Source organism: Stomoxys calcitrans, chromosome 4 (genome assembly GCF_963082655.1).
Source record: "Stomoxys calcitrans chromosome 4, idStoCalc2.1, whole genome shotgun sequence".
Taxonomy (NCBI): Eukaryota; Metazoa; Arthropoda; class Insecta; order Diptera; family Muscidae; genus Stomoxys; species Stomoxys calcitrans.
Window position 1 is genome coordinate 173,800,594 of NC_081555.1, and position 12,338 is coordinate 173,812,931.

A 12,338-nucleotide genomic window follows, 5' to 3' on the forward strand; every position below is an offset into this window, starting at 1 on the left:
CTTTGCTTTCCTTGTCTGCTGGAGAGCACTACTGCTGCGATTTCCACTTCCACTACATGACACACTGAAGACTTTGCCTTCTTTTTTCTCGTTTTTTTGGCAATCGCAAAAAAAAGCGTTGTCAGTACGCTAACGCTGCAAACTATGACTGTGTCCTGTCACATTTAAGTATTTTTTATATTATTTTTATTTTGTTCGCAGCGCCATGGAAGTGCTTGTTGTTGTTGTCCTACGTATTGTTGTTGGTTGGTGTTGCTGCTGCTGCTGCTAGTGGTTTTCTTGCCTGATGTTGCTTTTATAGTATTTTGTTGTTGTTTTTGTTTCGTTTTTTTTTTTTGTATTTTTGGTCTCATCCATGCCTACAGTGTGTAATATGCATCACAATGGGGATAAAATTATTCAAAGGTGTTAATTTAAGGATAATTCTGATGGTAAAAGCATTCGAATGACATGATTGACAGAAATGTCAACATTTAGTTTGTAAGGCGAGAAAACATAAGAAACGACATAAGTATTGAGATCAAAATGAGTTACAAATGCCATTCAGATCAAAGCAAACAAGGAAATTGGCGGTGCCGACTGTATTGCACCCTACACCCAGCCTATATGTAGAAATTGGGCAATATCATCATATGGATGCTATATCATATTCTGACCCGATTTCAGTGGACTCCAGCAGAAGTTTTCAAACAATCCCTACCAAATCTCGAACAAATCTGTTCAAAATTATAATAACTACAAAAAACTCTGTTAGTGGCGGCCATCGTAGTGCAGAGGTTAGCATGTCCGCCTATGACGCTATACTAATGGGTTTGAATCCTGGCGGGAACATCAGAAATTCTTTCAGCTACGATTATCCCCTCCTTATGCTGGCGACATTTGTGAGGTACATTGCCATTCAAAAAAAAACAAAGGAGCGCCGTTTGGTTTGGCTTTAAAAAGGAGGTCCCTTATCATTGAGCATAAACTTGAATAGGCCAGCACTCATTAATATGTGAGAAGTTTTCTCCTGTTGGAATGTTCATGGGCAAATTTGGCAACTATATCTAAATTTGAACCGATATTGAAATCTGTAGACATATAAGAAGTCGTAGAAGAAGATTTTGTGGAAAATTTTGAAAAAGTGGATTGTTAAATGCGACAGAGGTTAAATAAATGGAAATTGGACGGAACACATATACGGAAGCTTTATTTAAATTCAAACTGATTTCTATTTAATCCAGCAATAATCTCAGCATAGATAAAAAAACCTTCTTGCCGAATTTCAGGTGGATCGGTTGACAAGTTATCAAATAATTGAATATATGTCGGATATCAGGGACGTAGCAAGGGGGGACGTACATTTTTTTCAAATTTTTTCAAAGAAAATTTTTAAAAGTTTAATTTTTAAGTTCAATATTCTTGAAGAAATAAAAAATCATTTTTTATATCCTAAGCCAGAATATCTACAACAAAAATAAAATATTTTTTAATATTTTATAATCAACTAGCTGACCCGGGCCCGCTCCGCTGCGCCATCTTCTATTTTATATGGAACAAAATTTTTATTTTCGACTATTAAAGAACTTTTAGTGAAATACCATGCTACGAAAATAGAATATCGCTTGACAAACAGTTTAACAATATAAGTGCCTCTATCTGAGTCCCATATGATCTTTATTGGTCGGCGAATTTATGTTTGGATGTAAGGTGTACTCCATTCTTAAAATACTTTATTTTAGCCCGATATTCTCATGACATCTGATTTAGGGGTGTTTTCGGGGGTGAGGTGATCACCCAGAAACTTGGCCTTGAAAAAATATCAGCATCGTGCTCTTCTTTCAAATACCATTTATTTAAACCCCATATTGCCATTGGTTTAGGGGAGTTTACACGATGAGGCGTCCCCCAAACACAAGGCCTCAAAATAGGTTATCAAATCGTTTTCTAATCTCAAATATATTTATTTGAGCCTCATATTGCGATGGTCAGAAAAAAATTGGTATAGGTTACTTTGGGAAAGGGTATCAATTCTTGCTCTACCTTCAATTCTTTTCATTTAAGCCCCACATTGACATGGCCGGTAAATATGTCCGATTTAAGGGTGTTAAGCCCTGCAAATATATCAGCAACTTGCTCTATTCTCATATATTTAAACCCCATATTGCCATTGGCCTCAAAATTGGATATCAAATTCGTTTTCTAATCTCAAATACCATTCACTTAAACCCCTTATTGAAAAAGCCAGCAAATATGCCCGGTATGGGGTATGGGCCCTAAAAACTAGGAATATCGAGCTCCACTGTCTTGAAGATCCAAATTGTCTTGGTGAGTAAATACCTCCTACTTGGGGGTTGTTATGGTGGTGGGACGTCCCCCCGACAGTTGGTCCCGAATGTTGATGTCAGATTTATGGTCGACTCCCAAATACCCTTCAGTTGAGCTCCATTTTTTCATAGTCGGCAAATATGACTGGTTTGGGGGGTGTTTTGGGAGATGGGGCGGCCGCGCTCAGTGACTTGGCTTTGAAAATATATATCAGATTTGTGTTCTACTCTAAAATACCTCTTATTTGAACCTCATATTGCAATTGTCAGCAAATACGTCCTATTTAGGTGGTGTTATGTGGATGGGGTGGCCCCATTGACACTTTTTCCTGAATATTGATATCAGAGTCGTACTTTACACCCAAAGACCTTTCATTTGAGACCCATATTGCTATGGTCGTAAATTTGTCCCTTTTGGGGTGTGTTTTTAGAGAGGGGTGGCCCCCCAAATGCTTGGTCCCACATTTTGATATCAGATTCGTATTCTACACTCAAATACCTTTTATTGAAGCCCCATATTGCCATGGTCGGTAAATAAGTCCTGTTTGGGGGGTGTATTGGGGAAGGGGTGAACCCCCAGATACTTGGTCCAAAATTTGGATATTAGATTCCTAGTCTTCTCTCAAACACCTTTCATTTGAGTCCCATATTGCTATGGTCGGTAAATATGTCAGATTTCGGGGCGTTTTGGGGTGTTCTCCTTAACACTTGGTCCGACATTTGGATATCAGATACGTTTTCTTGTCCTAAATACCTTTCATTTGAGTCCCATGTTGTCGTGATTAGTCTAAATATATATATGATAGGTTTTGGGGTGGGGCGGCCCCCCTTGGTACCCCATCCGAAATTTGAACACCAAATTTTTGTTTGCAGGTTGCTATAAGAGAGCACACAAAATTTCGCTTAAATCGCAGCACCCATCTCCGAGATCTGATGTTTCTGAAAATTAGGGGAGGGGGAAGGGTTCGCTCCCCCTTTAGATATCAAAAAATTTAGTACCCTATTTTCACCACGGGATCATTATGCACCATCAGTGAATATTTCAAGAAAATCGGTTAAGTCGTTTTTGAGTCTAAAAGGAAAACACAAACAAACACACAAACCGACAAACAAACACAAATGGATTTTTGGGGTCGCAGATCAATATTTAGAGGTGTAAAAAACGGAATGACTTGATCAATATACCCCCATCCTATGGTGGTGGGTATAAAAAGGCGTATTTTTAACCGATTTGGCTGAACCCCGAATCAATGAGTTTCAAGTGGGGACCCGATATCCATGGGAGCATGATCGGTATCGGATCATATTTGGATAAAGCAGCCATATATACCGACCTGCGGATTCAGGGTCTGAAGTCAATAAGAGCAGCACTTATATCCCAATTTCGCTGAAATTTACAACAGTGAGTTGGAGTGGACCACCAGAGATATCCGAACCGAGTAAAGTCCACATCAGACCACATTTGGATATAGCTGCCATATAGACAACCCTGTCGACTTAGGGTTTTCAGCGCGTAACAAAAAACATTAATGCATTTTTAGTCGAACAAACATATATATGGAAGCTATATAAAAATCTGAACCGATATTGTCAAAATTTCAAATTGCGATCAAAAATGCGTCACAAATTAACATGGACAGACAGACAGACGGATGGACGGACAGACAGACCGACGGACATAACTAAATCAAATCAGAAAGTGATTCTGAGTCGCTTGGTATACTTTTCAATAGGACTAGCTCTCTTCCTTCTGGGTTTTACAAACAAATGCTCTATGCAATAACACCCTGTACCACATTTGTGGTACGAAATATTGCACGAGAGATTCTCTTATAACTCCCAGTACCACAAGTGAATTTCAAAGGAATCGGTTCAGATTTGGATATAGCTTCCATTTATATGTTTGTCGGATCTCTTGACTTATTTTTCGTTTTTTTAACTTCCATCATAGGATGGGGTATACTAATTTCGTCATTCTGTTTGTAACACCTTGAAATATGCGTCTGAGACCCCATCAAGTAATATATTCTTGATCGTCTTGTCATTTTAAGTCGATCTAGCCATGTCCGTCCGTCTGTCTATCGAATGCACGCTAACTTTCGAAGGAGTTAAGCTAACAGCTTTAAATTTTTCACAAATACTTTTTATTAGTGTCGGTCGGTTGGGATTGTAAATGGGCCAAATTGGTCCATGTTTTGATATAGCTGCCATATAAACCGATCTTGGGTCTTGACTTCTTGAGCCTCTAGAGGGCTCAATTCTCATCCGATTTGACTGAAATTTTGCACGTGGTGTTTTGGTATCACCTCTAACACTTTCGCTAAGTATGGTTCAAATCGGTCCATGTTTTGATAAAGTGGCGTATAAACTGATCTTGGATCTTGACTTTTTGAGCCTCTAGAGGGCGCAATTCCCATCGGATTTGGCTGAAATTTTGCATGAGGTGTTTTGGTATGACTTCCAATAACAGCGCTAAGTATGGCGCAAATCGGTACATAACCTAATATAGCTGCCATATAAGCCGATCTGGTATCTAGTTTTCTTGAGCCTCTAGAGGGCGCAATTCTCATTTGATTTGGCAAAAATTTTGTAGAACGGCTTCTCTCATGACCTTAAACATACCTGCCTAATATGGTCTGAATCGTTTAATAACTTGACACAGCTCCCATATAAACCGATCTCCCACTTTTGCTTCTTGAGCCCCTATACGGTGCAATTCTGATCCGAATGAGCTGGAATATTATACAATAGAATTTTCTTATTCAATATTCATTGTTTGCCTAAAAAGAGATACTGCGCATAGAACTGGACAAATGCGATCTGTGTTGGAGGGTATATAAGGTTCGGCCTGGCCGAACTTAGCACGCTCTTAATTGTTTCAAATTTATTTATTTCACACATCATTCCTTTGACATTCATTTCAAAAATAGGGCAAAATTGCATAGTTGGTCGGCAAGGTCTCTTCAGATATTTCTGGCCAAGAAGGCTACATATGTAGGTTGTATATACATAAAAGTTATTGAGTTAATATTGAGTATTTAGACTGTAAAATTAATGCGTAGCATTAATGGACTTTCTTCCTTAAATGAAATATTTGAATCCCTTAGTCAATATTTAAACCCCACTGTGCCCACGAATTATACGAATTGTCAGCCTGTCGGCATTTTTCTTATTTTTCGGTAACTAGCCGTAAGTGTGTTTGAAAGTGTGCCGGATCGAGTGTGTGTAAGCTTGTAGATTTTCAGTAGCTTTGCCTTTATCGTTGTTGTTGTAGTCATTCCACTGCCTGGCCATATTGTAGCAAAACGTCGAAATGCACTTTTACATTGGAATTTTTAGTAATTGAGTGTCATTTGACAAATGTATGCTTATATTTTGGGCAGGTTTTTAGGTTTAGTTCATTTTATTTTATTTGATTTCACTTTGCTTCAGCAGAAGAAAACGTAGCCACAGCAGTGTCACATTTTTGTTGTTTCCTTCTGTGTTGCTTGCACATTGGCTGTTGTTTTGTTGGCTACGTTTTTGGCATTTGTTGTCCATGTCCTTTTTAAATAAATTTTTGGAGCCTTTTCTTTGCACTTATAAAGGTTTTGTTGATATATCCTAGAGTAACAACAACATCAGCAACAACAGCAAGCACATGGACAGTGTGTGAAACTTTTACTTGATGTTGTCCCTGTTTTTGTTGCGTTTATTGTCCATAGTACTTCAGGGGCTTGAAAGAGTGCAAAACCACGTTAGTGTAGTAAGTTTTGTGTAATATGGGGTTTACCCCTCTATATCTCTCTCTTGGCTGAGATTTGTTGTGCTGTAGTTTTGGGCGGTAAAGGGATTAAGTTGGGTGCTTTCGCTTTTTTGAATACCCTACACCATAGTATAGTTATTCTAACCAAAAAGAAAATGAACTCTGATAATCAAAATATATGCTTAGGTTAGAGAAAAATCTTTGAGAATGTAGGTTAGAGAATAATCATTGAGAATGTATCAAATATCCGTATGATTGCAGTTTTCCCCCTTCGTCTTGCCACTTGCCTAGCTGATCTTCAATTTGTCTAGTCAACTGCTTCCCATTTGTATGGTCTAATATATCTCTAATATACATCTGTTCACTTAATCCGTCCTTAAATTTGATAACACAAGAGCTGCCTGTCCACTGGTGGACCAATATCTTAAACACTTTATGATGCAGTGTATCTCAAAGTCGACCTTCTCCCATATTTATATTTACTTGCATTTTTTTTTTTATTTTGTGTGTTTTGTTTTATCAACTCATACCCAGTGGACAATATGAACCAACTAATAAACATGGCCCTCAACAACTCCTATCCACACACACACACGCACACATACACGGACATACCATCACCTTTGCTTGGTTTGCATGGTTGGCATCACATCCACAATTATAGACGAACTTTAGGCCTTTTGGATAAAATCGCGCACACAACGACACCTCAAACCAAAACACTTGGCACTGCCAATAGCCACACCAGCAGCCTTTATAGTTCATCCTTGTAGCATCATCATTGTCATCTCTGCTGGTCTCTATGGAATGGAATATGGAACCCAAATCGTATGAAAGCACACAACTGTTACCATCCTCCGATGAGTATGGCGCAAAGTTGAGTTCCTCACATCATTTCCAGATGATGTGAACTTGTTTTTCAAAGTTGTTTCTCTCGCTCTATGTCCCTTTCTCACCATCTCCACTTGTTTGTTTGTTGGTAATTCCACCGTGAATTATTTCATCGAACGTTGGTAAATATTCTGGGGAAAGGAAAGGGAGAACAAGGAGGGCAATTGCATTGCGATGATTTTGGTGTGATGCGTTAAAGTGGCTTTTGCAAATGTGTGCTAAATGACACGAGGAGGAGAGATGCAACGAACGAATGTTTGCAATGAAAGTCAATTGACTTGACTGACTTTATATGGGGGAAATTACTGCACTCAGTGTTGTAAATTGGTTTAGGTAGTTTTTGAACTTACTTAATAAAAAGGTTATAGTTCAGAATAAAACATTCGTTTATTTAATTAAATGAGCGTTAAGAGGACATTAAAAAACTTTTTAGGCTAATTAATTTTAGTTTTAGCCGGTTTTATTTTAAATTAGTCATTCACCTAAGCTAGTCATTCAGTTTATAACACCTTGAAATATTGATCTGCGACCCCATAAAGTACATATATTCTTGATCGTCTAAAAATTTTGAGCCGATCTAGCCATTTCCGTCAGTCTGTCCGACCGTCCGTCTGTCGAAATCTCGATAGCGGTCGAACACGGAAAGCTAGACCCTTAAAATTTTTAACATATACATCTCATTGATGTAGGTCATTGGATATTGCTCAGATTTGCGTAAAGTTCCCATATAAACCAATCTCTCGACTTGATATGTTTAGAAGCCGCAATTATTATCCAATAGGGTTAAAGATTAACAAGTAGTGTTCTGCCTATAACGGTAAATCGGCCTATAACCTAATATATAGCTCCCATATAAACCGATCACTCGACTTCACGTCTTGATACCCACCAAAATTTTTGTTCGAAACCAAAATTTTTGTTCGATTAGGCCTAAATTTTCCACGTGGTGTTCTGTTACGACTTCTTACAACTGCGCCAATTATGGTCCAAATCGTTCTTAAGCTTCCATATAAACCGTTCTCTCGATTATCCTTGTTCGGTTCCTAGAAAATTCAATTTTTTCATTGTTTGACAAAAATTTGGTACATGGAGTAAAATTATGCTTATCAACTAGTTCTATTTTGTGCCAATTTAACTCAAAATCCATGGTGGTGGGTTCCAAAGATTACCTCATTTCTTTCCATTTCATTTCATTTTATCCCATTCCATTTTATCCCATTCCATTTTATTCTAATCCATTTCATTTCATTTCATTGCATTCCATTTTATTCCATTGCATACCATTTCATTCCATTTCATTCCATATCATTCCATTTCATTTTATCTCATTTCGTTTCGTTTCACTTCATTTCATTTCATTTGATTTGATTTCATTTCACTTCAATTTCATTCATTTCATTCATTTCATTCATTTCATTCATTTCATTCATTTCATTCATTTCATTCATTTCATTCATTTCATTCATTTCATTCATTTCATTCATTTCATTCATTTCATTCATTTCATTCATTTCATTCATTTCATTCATTTCATTCATTTCATTCATTTCATTCATTTCATTCATTTCATTCATTTCATTCATTTCATTCATTTCATTCATTTCATTCATTTCATTCATTTCATTCATTTCATTCATTTCATTCATTTCATTCATTTCATTCATTTCATTCATTTCATTCATTTCATTCATTTCATTCATTTCATTCATTTCATTCATTTCATTCATTTCATTCATTTCATTCATTTCATTCATTTCATTCATTTCATTCATTTCATTCATTTCATTCATTTCATTCATTTCATTCATTTCATTCATTTCATTCATTTCATTCATTTCATTCATTTCATTCATTTCATTCATTTCATTCATTTCATTCATTTCATTCATTTCATTCATTTCATTCATTTCATTCATTTCATTCATTTCATTCATTTCATTCATTTCATTCATTTTATTTCATTTTATTTCATTTCATTCCATTTTATTTAATTTTATTTTATTTTATTTTATTTTATTTTATTTTATTTTATTTTATTTTATTTTATTTTATTTTATTTTATTTTATTTTATTTTATTTTATTTTATTTTATTTTATTTTATTTTATTTTATTTTATTTTATTTTATTTTATTTTATTTTATTTTATTTTATTTTATTTTATTTTATTTTATTTTATTTTATTTTATTTTATTTTATTTTATTTTATTTTATTTTATTTTATTTTATTTTATTTTATTTTATTTTATTTTATTTTATTTTATTTTATTTTATTTTATTTTACTTTATTTTACTTTATTTTATTTTATTTTATTTTATTTTATTTTATTTTATTTTATTTTATTTTATTTTATTTTATTTTATTTTATTTTATTTTATTTTATTTTATTTTATTTTATTTTATTTTATTTTATTTTATTTTATTTTATTTTATTTTATTTTATTTTATTTTATTTTATTTTATTTTATTTTATTTTATTTTATTTTATTTTATTTCAGTCCACCAAAACCTCAAATAAATTATGCATTTATCCATTCCATGCCCCCAATTTTCACCCTGTTTTTGTTATTCGCACAATAAAATCGATTTATATTGGCTGATATTTGCCACTTTGCCTCGCACTTTTGGCCTTTTTGAAAACGTCATATACATGAGATGTGAGCAGAGCATAGCAGGGCACAGCAGAGAACAGGTGACGACACCACCACCTAAAATCGATTTAAAGTTTGGCATCAACATGAAATATAAACTTAAATTAGTCCTAAATGACGTACGACATTTTGTATACAATTTAAAAATGTCATTATCTGAACGATAAAGCATTCGTAATTTATTGACACACAATTTACACACACACACACACACATCCAAACTGACCAAAGGTATGTGAATCGAAAATGAAAAAAAAAAAAAAAAAATACAATGACCTCGAGAAGTAGGTGATGACAAAAATACTAGGCTTTGATGGAAAAATGCGACAATTTCGCACTAGTGGTAAAATTTATTTAATTTCAGACAATGGATAAGGGAAAATGAAATAAAACAAGTAAAAAGGTGCTAAGTTCGGCCGGGCCGAATCTTATATACCCTCCACCATGGATCGCATTTGTCGAGTTCTTTTCCCGGCATCTCTTCTTAGGCAAAAAAGGATATAAGAAACGAGTTGCTCTGCTATTAAAACGATATCAAGATATGGTCCGGTTCGGACCACAATTAAATTATATGTTGGAGACCTGTGTAAAATTTCAGCCAATTCGTATAAGAATTGCGCCCATTGGGGCTCACGAAGTAAAATAGAGAGAACGATTTATATGGGATCTGTATCGGGCTATAGACTGATTCAGACCATAATAAACAACGTTTGTTGATGGTCATGAGAGGATCCATCGTACAAAATTTCAGGCATATCGGATAATAATTGCGACCTCTAGGGGCCAAGAACTCAAGATCCCAGATCGGTTTATATGGCAGCTATATCAGGTTATGAACCGATTTGAACCTTATTTGACACAGTTGTTGAAAGTAAAAATAAAATACGTCATGCAAAATTTCAGCCAAATCGGAAAGGAATTGCGCCCTCTAGAAGCTCAAGAAATCAAATCCCCAGATCTGTTTATATGACAGCTATATCAGGTTATGAACCGATTTGAACCATACTTGGCACAGTTGTTGGATATCATAACGAAATACTTCGTGCAAAAATTAATTCAAATCGGATAAGAATTGTGCCCTCTAGAGGGTCAAGAAGTCAAGACCCAAGATCGGTTTATATGGTAGCTATATCAGGTTATGGACCGATTTGAACCATACTTGGCACAGTTGTTGGGTATCATAACAAAACATGTCGTGCGAAATTTAATTCCAATCGGATAAGAATTGCGCCCTCTAGAGGGTCAAGAAGTCAAGACCCAAGATCGGTTTATATGGTAGCTATATCAGGTTATGTACCGATTTAAACCATACTTGGCACACTTATTGCATATCATAACAAAACACGTCGTGCAAAATTTCATCCCAATCGGATAAGAATTACGCACTCTAGAGGCCCAAGAACTCAAGACCCAAGATCGGTTTATATGGCAGCTATATCAGGTTATAGATTGAACAATACTTAGCACAGTTGTTGGATATCATAGCAAAACACGTCGTGCAAAATTTCATTCCAATCGGTTAAGAATTGCGCACTTTAGAGGCTCAAGAAGTCAAGACCCAAGATCGGTTTATATGGCAGCTATATCAAAATATGGACCGATATGGCCCATTTACAATACCAACCGACCTACACTAATAAGAAGTATTTGTGCAAAATTTCAAGCGGCTAGCTTTACTCCTTCGGAAGTTAGCGTGCTTCCGACAGACAGACGGACGGGCGGACGGACGGACGGACGGACGGACGGACAGACGGACGGACATGGCTAGATCGACATAAAATGTCACGACGATCAAGAATATATATACTTTATGGGGTCTCAGACGAATATTTCGAGTAGTTACAAACAGAATGACGAAATTAGTATACCCCCCATCTTATGGTGGAGGGTATAATTAATGGAAGCATTAAAATGCCAAAAATTGGAAGGGCTGAATGAGTTGGGTTAGAAACAAAACTAGAAGAAGTTGGCCGCTTTATATAAACACAAATAATTATCTATTAAATTTTGATATAAAATTGAAAATAACTGAAACACAATCTACACTCATGAACTCAATCTTGAAATATTCTCCTAAGGTTTTCCCTTTCTGTGTGATGCAGTAGCAAAAGCTTCAAAGCCATTATCCCTTTAAGGCTTTTACTGGTAAAACGCTTATTTCAACTTTTTTAGCTGTTCGTAGCTGCATGAATTTTACATTTACATGTTAAACTCAATTTGTTTACAGAATGTTATTTACAGTTACAATTTGCAATTGTTTTGAAAAGCTCTAAAAGCCCCCCTCCACATTATGCCAAGTGCATTGGAAAGGACAAAAAGCTCAATGGAGGAAAAATCGTTTACATTAAATAGAGTTACTTAAAAGACGCGGTTTTATTTCACAAAACCAGCTTCAACAAATTTTTAAAATGAATTTTCATAAACATGGTCAATCTTGTGGCACTGATATTCATTTTTGGTGTCATTAGTGCCACCTCTACGTAGAGCTGTCAAAAATCGATAGCACTAACGATACTATCGATATTTTATTTGTTGTCTGAATATCGATGTGGGTTTTCCTATCGAAACAACCGACAAAGTTAATTTTTTGCAAATTTGAACAAAAATTTAAGCTATCTGACACTGAATGTATTCTTTAAGATAAATTGCGCTTATAGAGGGCGCATATTTCATAATTACTTCTCGCTTTCGTTTGAAATAAAGGTGATGGTAAATTAATAATAGTATCGATACTATCGATATTTAT

At 35.3% G+C, this 12,338-nt stretch overlaps 1 protein-coding gene across 3 annotated transcripts in view; it reads right to left on the minus strand.

Annotated features, from left to right (window-relative positions):
- Window positions 1-12,338, minus strand: part of LOC106082695 (potassium voltage-gated channel protein Shaker) — a 694,624-nt gene that overhangs the window by 591,618 nt on the left and 90,668 nt on the right. The gene's annotated exons all lie outside the window — the stretch shown is intronic.